This window comes from Sander vitreus, chromosome 15, assembly GCF_031162955.1.
Source record: "Sander vitreus isolate 19-12246 chromosome 15, sanVit1, whole genome shotgun sequence".
Taxonomy (NCBI): Eukaryota; Metazoa; Chordata; class Actinopteri; order Perciformes; family Percidae; genus Sander; species Sander vitreus.
This window is the reverse complement of record NC_135869.1, coordinates 6,461,017-6,476,461: the sequence shown is the minus strand read 5'-3', so window position 1 is coordinate 6,476,461 and position 15,445 is coordinate 6,461,017. Positions and strand designations below refer to the sequence as shown.

The window sequence follows — 15,445 nt, the reverse complement described above, 5'->3', positions numbered from 1 at the left end:
GAAAGAAAGAAAGAAAGAAAGAAAGAGACAGCAACACAGATGGAGGGAGGGAGGGAGGGAGGGGAAACAGAACAGAGACTGCCACAGCGAACACAGCGACAGCAACCATGCCGTCACCAACGGATGATGCCGTCCCCCCTTTGGGCCAATCAGACTCATTTGAAGAATGGTGGTGTGCACCAGTGTGATGGCTGCACCTGCTGCCACACAACGGACAGTAACTCACAACCGCTGAGATGAGCCTAAACAAGATCTAAATCAGCGCCGTCTGGAATGGCAAGTGGATGAGCACATAAATGATTGACGCAATGCCCCCCCCCCCCTCTTTGGGCCAAATCACTGTAATTTAAAAACGCATGGAAACACATTGATGAGATGCATCATTTCCTGAAGTGTGACACGTGGACAAACAATTGTGAAGATTAGTGTGAAGTGTTAATGCTGAAAACACTGCCTCCCCCTGGTTTAGTTAGGGTTAGGGTTAGAATCCCATCCGATTCATGCTTTCCATGTATTACTTAAAAGAACTATCATTAAAAAAAACAAAAAAAAAAACTGTGTTCAAGCCAGGGAGCAGAGTTTGCTTTCCTGGGGAAAACAAAAGGACTTTCACCCTGGAAATGTGTGTTCCTTGGGAGTGTTTTAATCCAAACCATGATCTTTTTCCTAAATCGTCGTCATCGCACAATGCTCACTTTTCATTGCCTAAACTTAACTGTAATGTCCCCCGAAGTGACCGGCAGCTCGCGGTGCCCTGTACCCGGCTCAAAGCCCCCTGTTGTTGGGTAACTCAACAACCAACTGCTGCTGATACGACAGAGATCTGTAGCCGGCGTCGCGGCTTTTCAAGTTATTCCGCTCCTCCAGCAGCCATGACCGGCTCCATCAACTGCTTTTAACATGCTTCGTTCAAAAAGCATGCTAAAAATTGCGTTTTTGCGATTTATCAGCCTACTTTAAGTAACAACGATAAAAAATGTATTAATTAATTATTAATCCGCGGTTCACATGCATTCCAAATGGTGATTGTTGATCCGTACGGCCCATGGATCAACTATGGTCCGTTACACCACTAGTCGGGTGTGGTATACCGCCTAAATCCATGCAAAGCCAATAAAATAAAAGAACCAATAGGACGGGGTTTTAGAGTGCTAGTGTATTTAGATACCGGAATATTTGATCAAAGAATGAGTGAACACGATTATGAATCTGACCAGACATTGTGTACTTGACATTTTTCAATATTGTGTACATACTGTACAGTGGTACCAAAACAGTAAGATGTAAAGCTGCACTAATTACATTTTTTATCTCCAATGTGTACTGCGTGTGTAGCTCATAGTGAGAAACCCACAGAGCGTTATCACTGACTCTGCAGTTGTTTTATCAGGTTGTAGCTCATTGTTTTACTGCCCCTTAAATGTAATGTTGTCATTCAAATTCAAGTAGCCAAACAATCTATAATTACATTGACTACAAGACGTAGAGAGCTAGGCGCAACGCTGATACCAGGGTTTATGTTTTCCAAGACAAATTCCAGTCTTCTCTGCTTTATTCCAGACCTTAATACCTTTAGGTCCTTGGCCAGTTTTCAAGATAATAGGCTTTGTTTAAATCCCCTTCATATTATCCTGCCTTTATCCCACATTACCGACGGACACAGTGGACACCATTGTGGGGTACAGACCCCGTACATTCATCTAAATCAGGGATGTCAAACATTTGGCCCGTGGGCCAGAACCGGCTCGCCAAAGGGTCCAATCAGGCCCACTGAATGACTTTGCAAAGTGTGAAAACTGCAGAGAAGTAATTCATTCCAATTCCAAATTTACCACTTTAATCTCAGAGAATATCAGAGTTCTTTTTCCATAAATTTACGTCTTTAAATCTTAAAAATTCCCTTGGAATATTACCCCCTCTCTCCTGGGTCCGTAACATTATTTTTTTCCTACAATGGCCTTAGAACACTGTCGCAGCAGAAGCAACTTGCGCTCGCCAACATCAAGCTGACAAGAAACTCTGTGGCAGATAAAGTTTCTGAACTTTCTGGAGGGGTTACTGGTCCGGCCCACTTGAGATCAAATTAGGGAGATGTGGCCCATGAACAAAAATGAGTTTGACAGCCCTGATCTAAATGGTGTAGAACTACACTGAGTAGGATAAATAAACCTTTTTTTTTCCCTACAAAATCAGTTTTATTTTTTCATTTAGCAAAGGAAGTCACATTTCAACCAGTGGAAATCTCTCTGCCTAAAAACGGTCTTCTTATTGTTGTTATGAATATTTTAGTGCGTGTTCCATTTGCTGTGGTTGTTGAACTTGTTGTGGCTGTCAGGGTGCGCAGGAAAATAACAGAAGCAAGAATGGCGGAAATCCGTGTCCGCACAACACGTCACGGCAATCTTCAGTCTTGACTAAAGTGGTGGACTGACTAACCGACGGACAGGGCGACATTGCCATAAATAGAGCCAATAATTAAAAACACAGCAAAAACTAAAATATGCAAAACATTTGAAAACACAGAGAGCATGTACAGCTTCACAGACAGCTCAGCCTCAGGACAGAGCACTGGAAAGAAAAAGCATTCAAGACAAGCTTCTGATGCAGGACAAACAGTCTGCCTCAAGGAGAAACCGTTCCACTTTGTATCTTTAATAGAGTGTGAAATAAGCACTCACTTTATTCTTTAGTTCCTAGTCAAACCACAAAAAACTATTTAGAAATTTCCCCAAACACATGCATTTGCACTAAAAACACTGCTGTGCCAGTATGTATGTACTGTAGTTGTGCAGCAGATGAAATTATCAATTGCCAAAATGTATGCTGATGCGTAGATTCTCATTTGTGCATTCAGATAGTATTGTAAGGCGTGCGCCCATGGTGCATTGAGCATGGATGAATAGTTTTTAGCGGATTTTTACATATTTTATGTAACTTACTGACTCGCTAACCCTAACCTGATTGAAGCAGGAGCACTTTATATGTAGTGTGTGTGTGTGTGTGTGTTGCAGGCAGAGCTGCAGGTCATTCAGGCAGCCCTGGATGTGTAAATGAGTGTGATTTGGCCACCGGATGTCTTGTAGCAGACAGGACATTACGGTGGCCGTCAGGGGCAAACGCCCTGCAACTTAAGAAAACACACGCAAATAGACAAAACACAAGCAATTTAAGAAAACATCTTCATTAATTTGACAACAACACATGCGCAGCATTTAGCTTTTGTTCTTGCATCGTTTCTGTTTTCGGAGTTTGTGTGCTCTTCTTTTTGCATCATTTCTGTATTTGCAGCGCGTTTGTGTATTTGGTTGTGTTGTGTGTATTTGCAGCGGGCTTGCTAAATGCTGCGCATGGGTTGTCAAATTTATGAAGAGGTTTTCTTAATGTGCTTGTGTTTTGTCTATTTTTGGCGTGGGTTTCATTAAGTTGCAGTGCGTTTGCCCCTGTCGGCCACCGTAGGAAATGCATTGGGAGATGGAATAACTAACTTTTGGGGTAAAAGGGTATGGACTTTTCTGGGGAAAAAAATCCAAATAGAAAAAGACTTAGTTGGGCCTGGCATGACAATTTTTTCCTTCTTTCAGGTTGTCCTGACAGAAATTAGGTCTATAACTTGATTGCGCATAACAGGGTTGAGGTTAGCATTTTAGCATTATCACACAAGTAAACCAGTCAACTCAAAACTTTGGGGGAAAATGGCTTAGGCCCCAGAGGGTTAATACTAATTCAATAGAGGCTGTATTTAATAAAGACGTTCCTTCCTTCATAGAAAAGAACATTCCAAAGATGCTAGCATCAAAGGAGAAGCCCCGAGGCGCTTCTATGATACCATGTGTGTGTGTGTGTGTGTGTGTGTGTGTGTGTGTGTGTGTGTGTGTGTGTGTGTGTGTGTCCAGTCAGGTATTATGGACAGTACATCCACCAGGTGGTAATGTCTCTCTTTCTCTATCTGACAATCATCTCAAACTTTACAGAAGCAATCAATGTGTGTATACACAACAGACTCAAGCTATTTAAGTATGCAGATGACATGGCCTTGGTGGCCAACCTCACTGATGACGACTCCCTGTCCACTTACAAGCAGTATGTCAACACAATGGCACTTTGGTTCAAGAGAAGCTCACTGGAGCTTAACGTCACCAAGACCAAGGAACTGTGTTGCCATAGGGGCCGACCGGTTTGATACTCCTCATCCACTATCCACGCCATTGAGACTGGAAGGGCAAGTAGCGGAACAGGTTGAAAGTTTCAAGTACCTCGGTACTTTGATTGACCACCGTCACACCTTTACAGTCCCTCCAGAAAAACGTCCCTCTGTTTTTTTTTGTTTTTTTTTAAACGTGCCGCATAATCAAGGATTTTTGCCCGCAACAATCACAAAAAAAACTCCGATTTTTCTGGAAGGACTGACCTTCACCCTGCATGTTGACACAATTTACAAAAAGGCCCAACAGCGCATGTGTCTCCTCAGAAGGCTTAAAGGATTTGAAGTGAGACAGGACATTCTATCCAGAGTATACCAGTCACTGATAGAGTCTGTCATCGCTTTCAACATCACATCTTGGTACAGCTTCCTACCAAACAAATGCAAGAGAAAGCTGGCTAGGATAGCCAGGCAGGCCGTTAAGATCATAGGCATTCCACAAAAACAGCCATCTGATCTTTATATACAAGCAGTGGAAAGAAAATCCAACTTCCTCATCCAGGATGCCTCCCACCGCCTCCACCATAGCTTCGAGCTATTAGCATCAGGAAGAAGGTTCAGAGTGCCTCTGGCTAAAAAGTCATTATACATCAAATCCTTCATTCCCAATGCAATACATATACAAAACTCATGCTACCGACAACATCACACACACACACACAAAAGAACATTTTCTATCATGGCAACATATTAGACAATAAAGCTTTTTGAATCGTGAATCTTTCCCATCCCATTCTTTTTTTTGCCTCTCGTTCTCTCTCATTTACCTAGTCACGTCTAGGCCTGCGACTAACACTTCTAGTCATTAGTGGTTCATCTGTCGGCTGTCTTTAAGAGATTAAATCGATTGGTTGGTCTATAAAATGTCAGCAAATAGGGAAGAATAGCGGTCATAATTAGCCAGAGCCCAGGGCGATGTCTCTTCAAATGTCTTGTTTTGTCCAACCAACCGTCCAAAACCCAAAAGACATTCCACTTTGATTGATATAAAAACAGAGAAAAGCAGCGAATCCTCACATTTGATTTAAGTTAGCGCCACCAAACGCTCATCAACTTTCCCTGACAAATGACTTTCAACTGTGAGAGAAATGCTAAAAGTAGCGTTGATTAATCTTCTTTGATCCATTGAAGCTGCAGCGCGGAACTTTTGTCTCCCCACTCTCGCAGTGAGAGTAATTACACACACACACACACACACACACACACACACACACACACACACACACAGCTGGCTGGAGGGCTCCGACAGAGGACATGTGAGTGCAGCCCTACTTTCAGACAGATGTACATAAACCTAACTGAATTACAGAAATCTGATTGAAAGTGTTAGAGCTTTAAAGGCTATTTAGGCCTATTTTTTTTTTTTTTTTACGTAATCGCGGCTTCTTTGTTTAATCGCAATTAATTGCTGACGTTAGCTTAAGGCGTATGACTGGTAATTGTTGGTGGTAACTTGGTCCTATAAGTTTACTTCATAGGCTGTGTACCCATGTTCTGGGTCACATATTAAGTGACAGAACCAAAAGATATATCCTGGGATTCATTAAACACTTACATTTTTGTATTAAAAAAAAAAAAAAGAAGTAATAAATATTTTTAAATTTGACAGAAGGGAGACAATTATGTAGTTAATCGCAATTATTTCTGAGACAATGAACTGTACAGAAAAATTCTGAATTGTTACGGCACCAAAAGTGGACCAAACAAGCGTGCCGAGACCTGCTTGGTGAGTTGGTCTCGGAACGCTTTCAAACAAACTCTGGAGCAGTTTGTTTGCCGTGAGAACGTGATTCCCTCATCGAACCGCACCAGCTGTACATACACACACACTCCGCAAGTCTGAGCTAATGTCGTCTGTAGTCAGGTGTGAGATCTGAGCAATCTGCGATGCAGCGGCGCAGCAAACTGTAGCGGCTTGCAGTGTTTCTCTCACAGGAATAAACAGCAGTCAAACTCGCCGTCCCGTCACTCGCATCTCCGTGGTCAAACCAGCTGCCGCTAAAGTCGGAGACCGAGCGGAGCAAGGTCTGGGTGACCAGAGCAGACGTAGTAACGTCTCTCGCGAGACAATGTCTAATCATTTCAATGAAATGAGCTGGTTTGACCATGGAGATGCAAGAAATATGCACTAGTCCAGAACACCGGACCTTCTTCCTGGATTTACTTTCTTGCTGCCGCCCCCCCCCCCAGACACATCCGACCACTAAGAGGAGTGAACGTTTTAGCTCGACTTGTGACGACGCATTTTAGTACGCTTGGATTTTTCCAGGTGTGAAACCAAACCAAGGGGAAAATCGCTCCAAGTTTACAAACTCATCAACTGATTCAAACCAAAGTAAACGACAAGGGTGCTCCGATTGATCGGCCGATCGTTATCGGCCGATAAAGGCTTTAAATAGTTTGACCGGTGGTCTCCATGAAGGCCGATCAGATGACGCACTACTCGTGAGAATTTTTTTTTTACCATTTTCTTTGTAATTTATTCCGAAATAAGGCTTTATATGTTAAGCTCTAAGCTGTTTAAGGTGGGTCTCTAACAGAGGAAGTGGAATGGTGAACGTTTCCCGTCAATAAAAGTAAACAGTTGACAATTCACAATACATCATCTTCTGTTAATTTTAATACTTATACATTGTTGTTAAGAATATTCAAATGAATATATGATAAATAGAAGCTCTTCAAATAGACCCGGTAATCAGTATCGACCGATATGGCTTCCAGCAATCGGGGATCGGCCCCAAAAATCCTTTAGTAAACAAACTATAGGTGTCAAAACGCCCTTAAAGTAATTTCACACTTTTAAATGTATTAAACTACTTTGATTGACTGCCATGTGAGAAATGGTGTGTAGTAAGCCTGTTGCCCAAGACAGATAAGCCCCCAGTAGTCCTGCACAGATATCTGGATACGGATGAATAGTGCTTTGGCCTCTGTAAAATTGTCAATTTGTCTCGCCGGGGCTGAAATGTCATCTCTTGATCCTTTCTCGTTTTAACTAAGATTTGCCTTTTTTTGATTAGATAAGCCTTATATTGAGCTCCAGAGGGGAATATTCAGGTTTTGCAGAAGCGCATAGATGGAAAGAAGTACAGCTAAGTAGAAACATTAAACAATAAATAATTTGAAGTAAATAAAATAAAATAGAAACCGTAGTAAAGTAAAAAATAAAAATGATACAAGGCATGTATAGAAGTTTCTTGTTCTAACAACAGACCAACATGGTGTATAAAGGCTGAATAATTTTGTATCTAGTGATAACAAGAAGTTCTCATAATAACATGAAAACTATCTTGTGATAAACTGAAAAGCAGCCTTAGACTAGTTGATTAACACAAAATGAATTGATTGTTTAAGTCGTTTAAAACAGGAGAAGTTGCAATTCATGACCTGAAGAAACCAACGATAGAAATAGTATCTAGCACTTTCAGCACTTTTGCGAGGAACATGTCACTTTCGGATTTGGTAACTTGTTATGATCACTTCTTCTTTTCTTTTTTTCTTTTTTAACAGTTACGCTAATAGAAAACAATCAATGAAATACTGTGTAATGAAAACAATTATTATTAGTTGTAGCCCTACGTTGGTGGGGCCAAATACTACATATGGATGAATCCTGATCTGAAATTTTCACAGCATCTGGAAAAGTGCAGCAATCTTTAGGGAATCAATCCTTCACGTACACGGTACAAAGGCTTCAAGTAAACAGCTGAAACCAGAGTATGTGGGTTACATATAGACACTCGCATCAAATCCAATTAAGTGTCCAAACTCCTCCTCCTCCTCCTCCTCCTGTCTGTGATGTAAGCGGGCCGTGGGACCTCGGGGACTGGGACAGCGGCGGCTGCCTCCACAGCGGCTGTTATGTAACTGATTTCTCTCAGACTGAGAGGCAGGCAGGCAGGCAGGCAGGGGGCGAGAGACTAGTTTTCTTCCCGTCTCTCCCCCGCTCCGCCCCCCTCCCGCTATACATTAAGCCTCAACCTCGGAAAACCAGGATGCCTTGCAGCAACGAGCGATGGGAAAATGGAGGGGAGGGGGAAGGGGGAGGGGGGTTGTTAGGGACGGACGTCAAAAAGGGGTCACGTCTGGCTGCGGGCAGAGATTATGGCTTTGTATGTACAAACACACGCGCAGAATTTTTACATCGACTTTCTTTGGTTTGTCATTCAATTCAGCATAGGAATACTTTTTTACTTTCAGTTTTCTATGACAATAAAAAAAGGATTAATTAAGTATTGTGTCATTGCTTGCAAAACTGGTTTAAAAAAAATAATATCCAATCAGATAAATTGCCTTTCTTCCAAGAAAACAAGTCTGAGGAAAGGACTCATAAAGACTAATTCATCTTTGGAAGGGCTTAAAAGCAATAAAAACCACCAGCTACCAAAAATCATAAAATGGGTTACTGGCAGGGAACTCTTGTAAACAAGGTGTTGCTTTGTGGGTAGTTTTATGTACAGTAGGCCTGGCCTCTGCACTCCAGGGAAATATTATTGTTGGTTCCATAGTCATTCCTGTTTTACACCCAGTTGTGTTAATAAGAGAGTTCTCCTTCTTGTCTCTGCATCTCGGCAAATGTTCTATATGAAAACATCACATGCATGTTGAATGAATTATTGACCGGATTGGAAGATTTTAGACAAAAAGACAAATGGCAAATGAGCCACGGCGCGTTAAAAACGTCACGTCTCCTCCAGCTGAGCAATATTATCCGCTCACAAATAAAACGTGGAAGGGACAACGGGTCGTGTGAAACGTGCAATTGTGCGTGATGCACACTGCAGGGCAGAAGCACCTTTACTCTTAGCGTGTTGTGTAGACATTTTAGGCGAACACTGAAAACATTCCAAGTGGAGGGAAATTACTCACACTCTACCCCGAGCCCTGCACACTGCTCTGACATTTGTCCTGGTCACCTACCTTAGCCCAGGGTGTCTTCAACAGCCGCTCTGTGCCCAGGATGAGTCACAGAATCACGTCTGATGGTCCACCAATGAAACAGAAGAGGTTGTCCTCATCCTGGAATTAAAAATGTAAAACATTATTAACACATTTCTTCTCCTAACCATAACTTTAAACTAGCCACACGCTCACAACGCAAGTACTCCTGGCATTACGTGTAACTCAATATATCACAGCCCACACCTCATTATGTAGGAGCAGCAATAGACTGAATTTCATATTGCATGCTGTCCTAGAACGCATGCATGATTCATATCAAGCATACTTTGGCACACTTTTGCACTGACAGACCTAACGTTAAGTACTGTGGGTATGTCACAGCAAAGGAATGTGAACAGTGGCCACATATATAAGTACACATTACGTTACATACATAGCAGCCTATATACTGCCTATATCTTGGCACAAAGCCCTTTCTCTGTTCCTTCACGATTCCTCTTGAATAACATATCTCACGCGAGCAGACTGCACCGTCACATAGGGCAGAGTGAGGGTTAACAGGTTTCTTGTTGCAGTGATCACATAGTCCCAACCATAAGCGTGCACTTTGGAGTCCTGACGTTACCTGACCCAGGTACATCAATATAAAGACGGTAAAAGGAAGCACATGCCATGGCACTTATGCAGGTTAAACTGCAGCGATACTTTGTCAAACGGCACACAGAGAGCTAACGTTACAGGACAGTGGCCGGGCTTCTTGGCATTAACTTTGTAGCTAAAGCAGTAACGTTACAGTTAAGTACAGTACAGTAGAAGCAGCCAGCGTAGCGCCCGGGTTGACATGAGGGCAGCATTCACGTTGCACCGCCGCACCATTACCTCCCGTTTTTTTTTTTTAGCTGTATAATAAAATGACACACTCACCAATGCTCGACTTGTGATAGGAACCCGCCTCCACCGTTAACATAAAGCCAGTGAACACGGAACAGTAGGAAAAAGCAGAACAAATACGTAGAAAGACAACCTAGTTAACTTACCCGTCTCAAACGGCGTAACGTTAAGGTTAGCTAGCGTTAATGCTTCTACCGGTGTTAGCCTGCTTTCAGTCCGCTATCAGGTGTGGGGGGACGGGAGCGCCGTGTCTGTCAGGGACTGCCAAAGCCATGGCCACGGTCTGCATGGAACTCTACAGCGTTCATTAGCTTTCTGTGGTCGGTCGGTCTTCCTCCTCCCCCACCCCCCCTCTCCCTGCCTGTACAGTACGGGTGAATGCGGGTCAGGAGGAGCAGAGCTCCCGGCAGAGAGGTGATTTATTACCAGGCTCCACACCGCCCTCTACCGGCCCATGACGAGTACTGCAGCGGGGGGATTGCATAATCCCGAGAGCCTGGAGAATTAAAGGGGAATGTCAGCAAAGCAGAGGAAGAATGTCACTCGTTTCCACAGCGACATTCAAAGGCGAAATATAAGTGGTTGTCAGTGGTGGGGGAAAAAAAAAAAAAACATTCATATTGACATACAGTTTAGTATGCAACTGTACTTAAAGTGGCCATCTTTAAGCTTTCAATCCTGGTTGATATAGAATTTGTATTTCTGTGCTGAGAGTTTGGTTTTGGGGCTTGTTGTCACGTTTTCAGTAGCGTGTGCTTAGTTTCATTACAAAGGAGAAACATTTTATAATTTTCCAGGAAATGTAGAGGCAGACACCCAGTTCAAAATACTGCAAATATATAAATATTGCAATACTTTCATCAGGGGCTCAATCACCATCGTGTTACCTCCTTCAGTGATTTGACTCAACAGACTAAAATCTTCAAGGTTACAGTGCATGAGTATCAAAGTATCAAAAAGTACTCATTAGTATCATTACTGTCGGATTATATTAAGTATTTTACTATTGTAGTTGGTCAAAGTGAAGCTAATTTTAATTTGAACTATTTCAATTAAATGAAATGTCATGTACATGTTTTAAGCTGATCCTTTTGTTTTGTGTGTAACAACTTCAACAGGTCTACTATAACTAGTTGGCTGTAAACTGAATGTAAGTGAAATGGTACACAATTTGCATCTGAAAAGTAGTGCAGTAGAGCAAAGGAAATGGAAATAGGAAGTGCTTGAGTAGATGTGCTACTGGGGACTTCTGTTTAACTGCCTTAGGTAATAATGAGATAAAAAGAAAAGGAACTTTGGTTGACATTTTTTTGTGAGAAACAGGAAAAGGAAGTTACAGAAAGTAGTGGAGGTGGAGGTCAGTGGGGTGTAGTCTACGTGATACGCAAGTATACGCAGTGTACCCACTAAGAAAGCTCCAGGATTTCCATATGCCCACTTAAAAATGTGCAATGACACGTAACAACATACTTTCCATTATATTTTTGATATATTTTGAATTGCCATCTGTGTTTTCCTTCACATAGGCTAAATAAAGGGATTTTCACCATAAATTGGTGCATTAAAGTGTATCAGAATGCAGGAAATGAAGTCTTTCCCTGGGGGGAGGACACCCAGACACCCCACTTTGATATGTCCATTATGGTCCATATATTTATATAGTACAGTATACCCGCTGAAATACATTAGACTACACCACTGGTGGAGGTCACACACTCATTTACAGTGAAAATGAAAATCTTGAAGTCAAAATTAAGATTTTGGAATGTTACAAACTCCAACACAAAACTTTGTTTTAAATGCTTTAAGAAATCATTTAATAAATTAGAAACTTTCAACATAATACCCAGTAAAAGATATTCAGAGAGTGTTGTGGGCGGGACATTAAGTCAGACTCAGTGGTGAGGGACAGACACAGAGCTGTAGCCGAGCCAAAGTAGCACACTTTTTAATTCATTAACTTTATCGGTCGTCAGGGATATAAATCGCTGATACAGATAATCTGCAAACTGCCAAAAAAACGGCCCGATAATCGGTCTGTCACGGTGTTAGCCCAGGGCTGAGATGCACATGTGGCAACCATTGGGGGCCCTCTGAGAGGAAGAAACTGAATTGAATTTAAACCCTTGGATCTGGGACCTTGTCCGTTTCTGTGTCAAAGGATGTTTCTGGACATTTTCTTCGTCTTGGCTCCTGACCATAAGCCTGAACGCCACAGTTAAGACAATGGGTGTCATGCTGGTTTTTGCATCATAACCACGTTAACAAGGGCCGTGCCCTTTGCTGGTTTCTGCTCCTCCCTGGTTAACCCTTTATTTTTTTCTGTTGGAGGTTTTCTGTTGCTTTTTTTCTGTGCTTTTTTTCACTACCACCCGATTCACCACTACCATCAACTTATTGGCACTAATTTTTACAATTTTTTTATTTTATTTTTTTTATTCATGGTGAATAAGCCTCTTTTGTATGAAATGATACCTCAAGCTGAAATTATTTTACATAGTACAGGAACCATTCACACACTTCACTGCTGGCCACAGTTGCCGTACAAGGCGCCACCTGCTCATCAGATAAACATTCACACACATTTACACCCCGATGGGATGGGCCAGGGATCAAACCACCGACCTTCCAATTGGCAGACGACCACGCTACCACCTGAGTCACAGCTGCCCACAGAAACCATTTCATTTTTTTTTAAATGCTATAACATTTAATAAAACGCCCCAAATTCTATGAAAGTAGTGATCTGATCCTTAATTTTACTTGAGAAGAGCATTGTCCATGTCATGTTTGGGCAATTTGCTTGAAAGAAACTCAAATTTCTGATGTAAGAACTTTGAAAACAGGTCAAAAGGAGGGTTAAGTACCGTATTTAAGTACAATTCCGGGATACTTAAGGCACTTTACTTGAGCATTTTAATTTCATTCTACGTGTCTACGTGAAATATTGTACTTGTAACCCCACTACATTTATCTGAAAACTATAGTTACGTTGCAGAGAAAGATTTTAAATACCTTTAACTGAGCATATAAAATGTCATGCATTGTACAGTCAATTCATATCAGTACATTAAATAGCTAGAATCAGCTCCATGTCGAACTCCAACATGTAAAAGCATCAGTAATAATCATCACTGGTACTTTTACTTTTTACATTTTAAGAACATATCAGTGATAATACTTACATACTTTTAACTGAAGTACAGTTTGGAAGGAAGGCCTTTCACTTGTAATGGAGTACTGCGACTTTTACTTCAGTAAAGGATCTTTATTCACCACTAAGACAGAACCGTGGAAATAACTTTTGTATTACTCAGTGTGTGTAATGCCATGTTAAATAACAATACTACAATGTTAAAAATCTTCAGTAAAACTACAGGTGTATTGTATTGTAAGCAAAATGCACTTCAAAATATCAAAAGTAAAAGAAAGTACTCATTATTATGCAGTGATCTCACTCCAATGATTATTTAATAATATTTTCAGATTATATCAATTGATTACTGTGTTGCAGCGTTTTTATGTTGCAGCCGTCTAAGCTATATTTTACCACTTTATACCAATATATATATATATCACTTTATATATCATCATTTTTAATTAGTCACGGTAATACCGTATACCGCGGTAAAATAGGGAGGAGGTTTGACGGTATCAAAATTTGGATACCGCCCAACCCTAACGCACACTGTAGTCAAGCGTCTCAAAATACAACACACGTGTGAGCCACTCTGTGCGTAACAGGGCTTAAAGGTGCAGTAGGTAAGACTAACTTTCTGTCATATTTGCTGAAACTGACCCTATGTTCCAGTAGAACTACAAGAAGCATGTAGTTAAAAAAATTAAAAAAAATCTGGCTCCTCTGGGACCACCTACAGCCTGTAGTACTATTTGCAAAAATCCACCGCTCCCTGTTCAGATGCACCAATCAGGGCCAGAGGGGGTGTCTAACTGCGTGTCAATCACTGTTCATGCACACGCATTCATTCTGCCTTGTGGGAGGAGGGGCTTAGGAGACCGTTTTGGGCTTTAGCGGAAAGGGGGGGAGAGACTGAGAAGTTGTTGATGTTCAAAGTTTTTGGCTAAGTCCTGGATCTTCACAATCCTACCTACGGCGCCTTTAAGTACTTGAGTCCGGACTCAAGACAGTTCAGAAAACAGGTATTAGTTTAAAGTGCTCATATTATGTTCATTTTTAAGGTTCATAATTGTATCTAGGGTTAGGTTGTACCAGAATAGGTTTTACATGGTTTCATTTTCAAAAAACACCATATTTTTGTTGTACTGCACATTGCTGCAGCTCCTCTTTTCACCCTGTGTGTTGAGCTCTCTGTTTTAGCTACAGAGTGAGACATCTTCACGTCCATCTTTGTTAGGAGTCGCACATGCTCAGTAGCTAGGTAAGAACTACTAGCCAGTTAGTTGCAGAGTATGACGTGTGTTACAAATAGAGATGTTCCGATACCGATACCAGTATCGGTATCGGCTCCGATACTGCCTAAAACGCTGGTATCGGTATCGGGAAGTACTGGAGTTTATGCACCGATCCGATACCACGTAATAAAGCCCTAAAGAAAAAATACGTTAAAGTAGTTTATTTATGTTCTTTTTCCATTATAACTGACTGTCAAACTGGATAATAAAAGAACGTTCTGTGGCATTCATGTTTCACAAAGAGTTTAACCTGAGCCAGACCGACAACAAAGATAGAAATAATATCACATCCATACAGGGATAGTAGTATACAGTTCTTAAAACATAATAAAATATATGACACACTGGTATCGGATCGGTACTCGGTATCGGCCGATACGCAAGTTCAGGTATCGGAATCGGTATCGGGAAGCAAAAAATGGTATCAGACCATCTCTAGTTACAAAGTGACGCAGGTTTATCACAGAAGTAAAGGCTGGACTACAACAGAGCTGTTTGGAGCAGTTTGTGAACAGTGTTTTCTGTTGGAGACGGTAAGTCCCTTTGGGGTGGACTTTGGGCTTTTTCACTTTGTAAACCTATGACATGCACACAAAAAGCAGAATATGAGCACAATCCATCTAGAACAGGCATCGGGACTGGTCGCCTGGTATACGCCGACTGCGTCATATACCTCAATCATCAGGCATCAATCATTTTCATTTTGGCCACAGACACAATGTCAGCGAGCACTTTGTACTATGAATTATTCAGGACAAGTAATAAGTTCAAGAATGGGAACATTTCCATTTTAAGTAAATAATATGGCCTAATTTGATCCTATAGTGTGTTACTCTGCACTTGCTTTTTGTTATTACAAATAACATTGCAGCACTCACATCACATAAATTATGAACAGGTAGGTAAGTGGTCTTTATGAGGACTCTTTTTTTCTGTGTCGGTATTGACTGTCTCTCATTTGGACTTGGTCTTGACTTGGACTAGTCTTGGACTCGGCAAAGGTGGACCTGACTACGG

At 41.5% G+C, this 15,445-nt stretch overlaps 1 protein-coding gene across 4 annotated transcripts in view; it reads right to left on the bottom strand.

Moving 5' to 3' along the window:
- Positions 1 to 10,319, bottom strand: part of LOC144529678 (thyroid hormone receptor alpha) — a 106,349-nt gene extending 96,030 nt beyond the window's left edge. For 3 of the 4 annotated variants that reach the window (XM_078268910.1, XM_078268908.1, XM_078268911.1), the window contains exons 1-2: positions 10,141 to 10,319; positions 9,122 to 9,220 (exon numbers count right to left, since the gene is read on the bottom strand). The gene's annotated coding sequence lies outside the window, so the exon portion shown is untranslated. The other variant, XM_078268909.1, reaches the window with a different exon arrangement.
- Between the last annotated feature and the right edge of the window lie 5,126 nt (positions 10,320 to 15,445).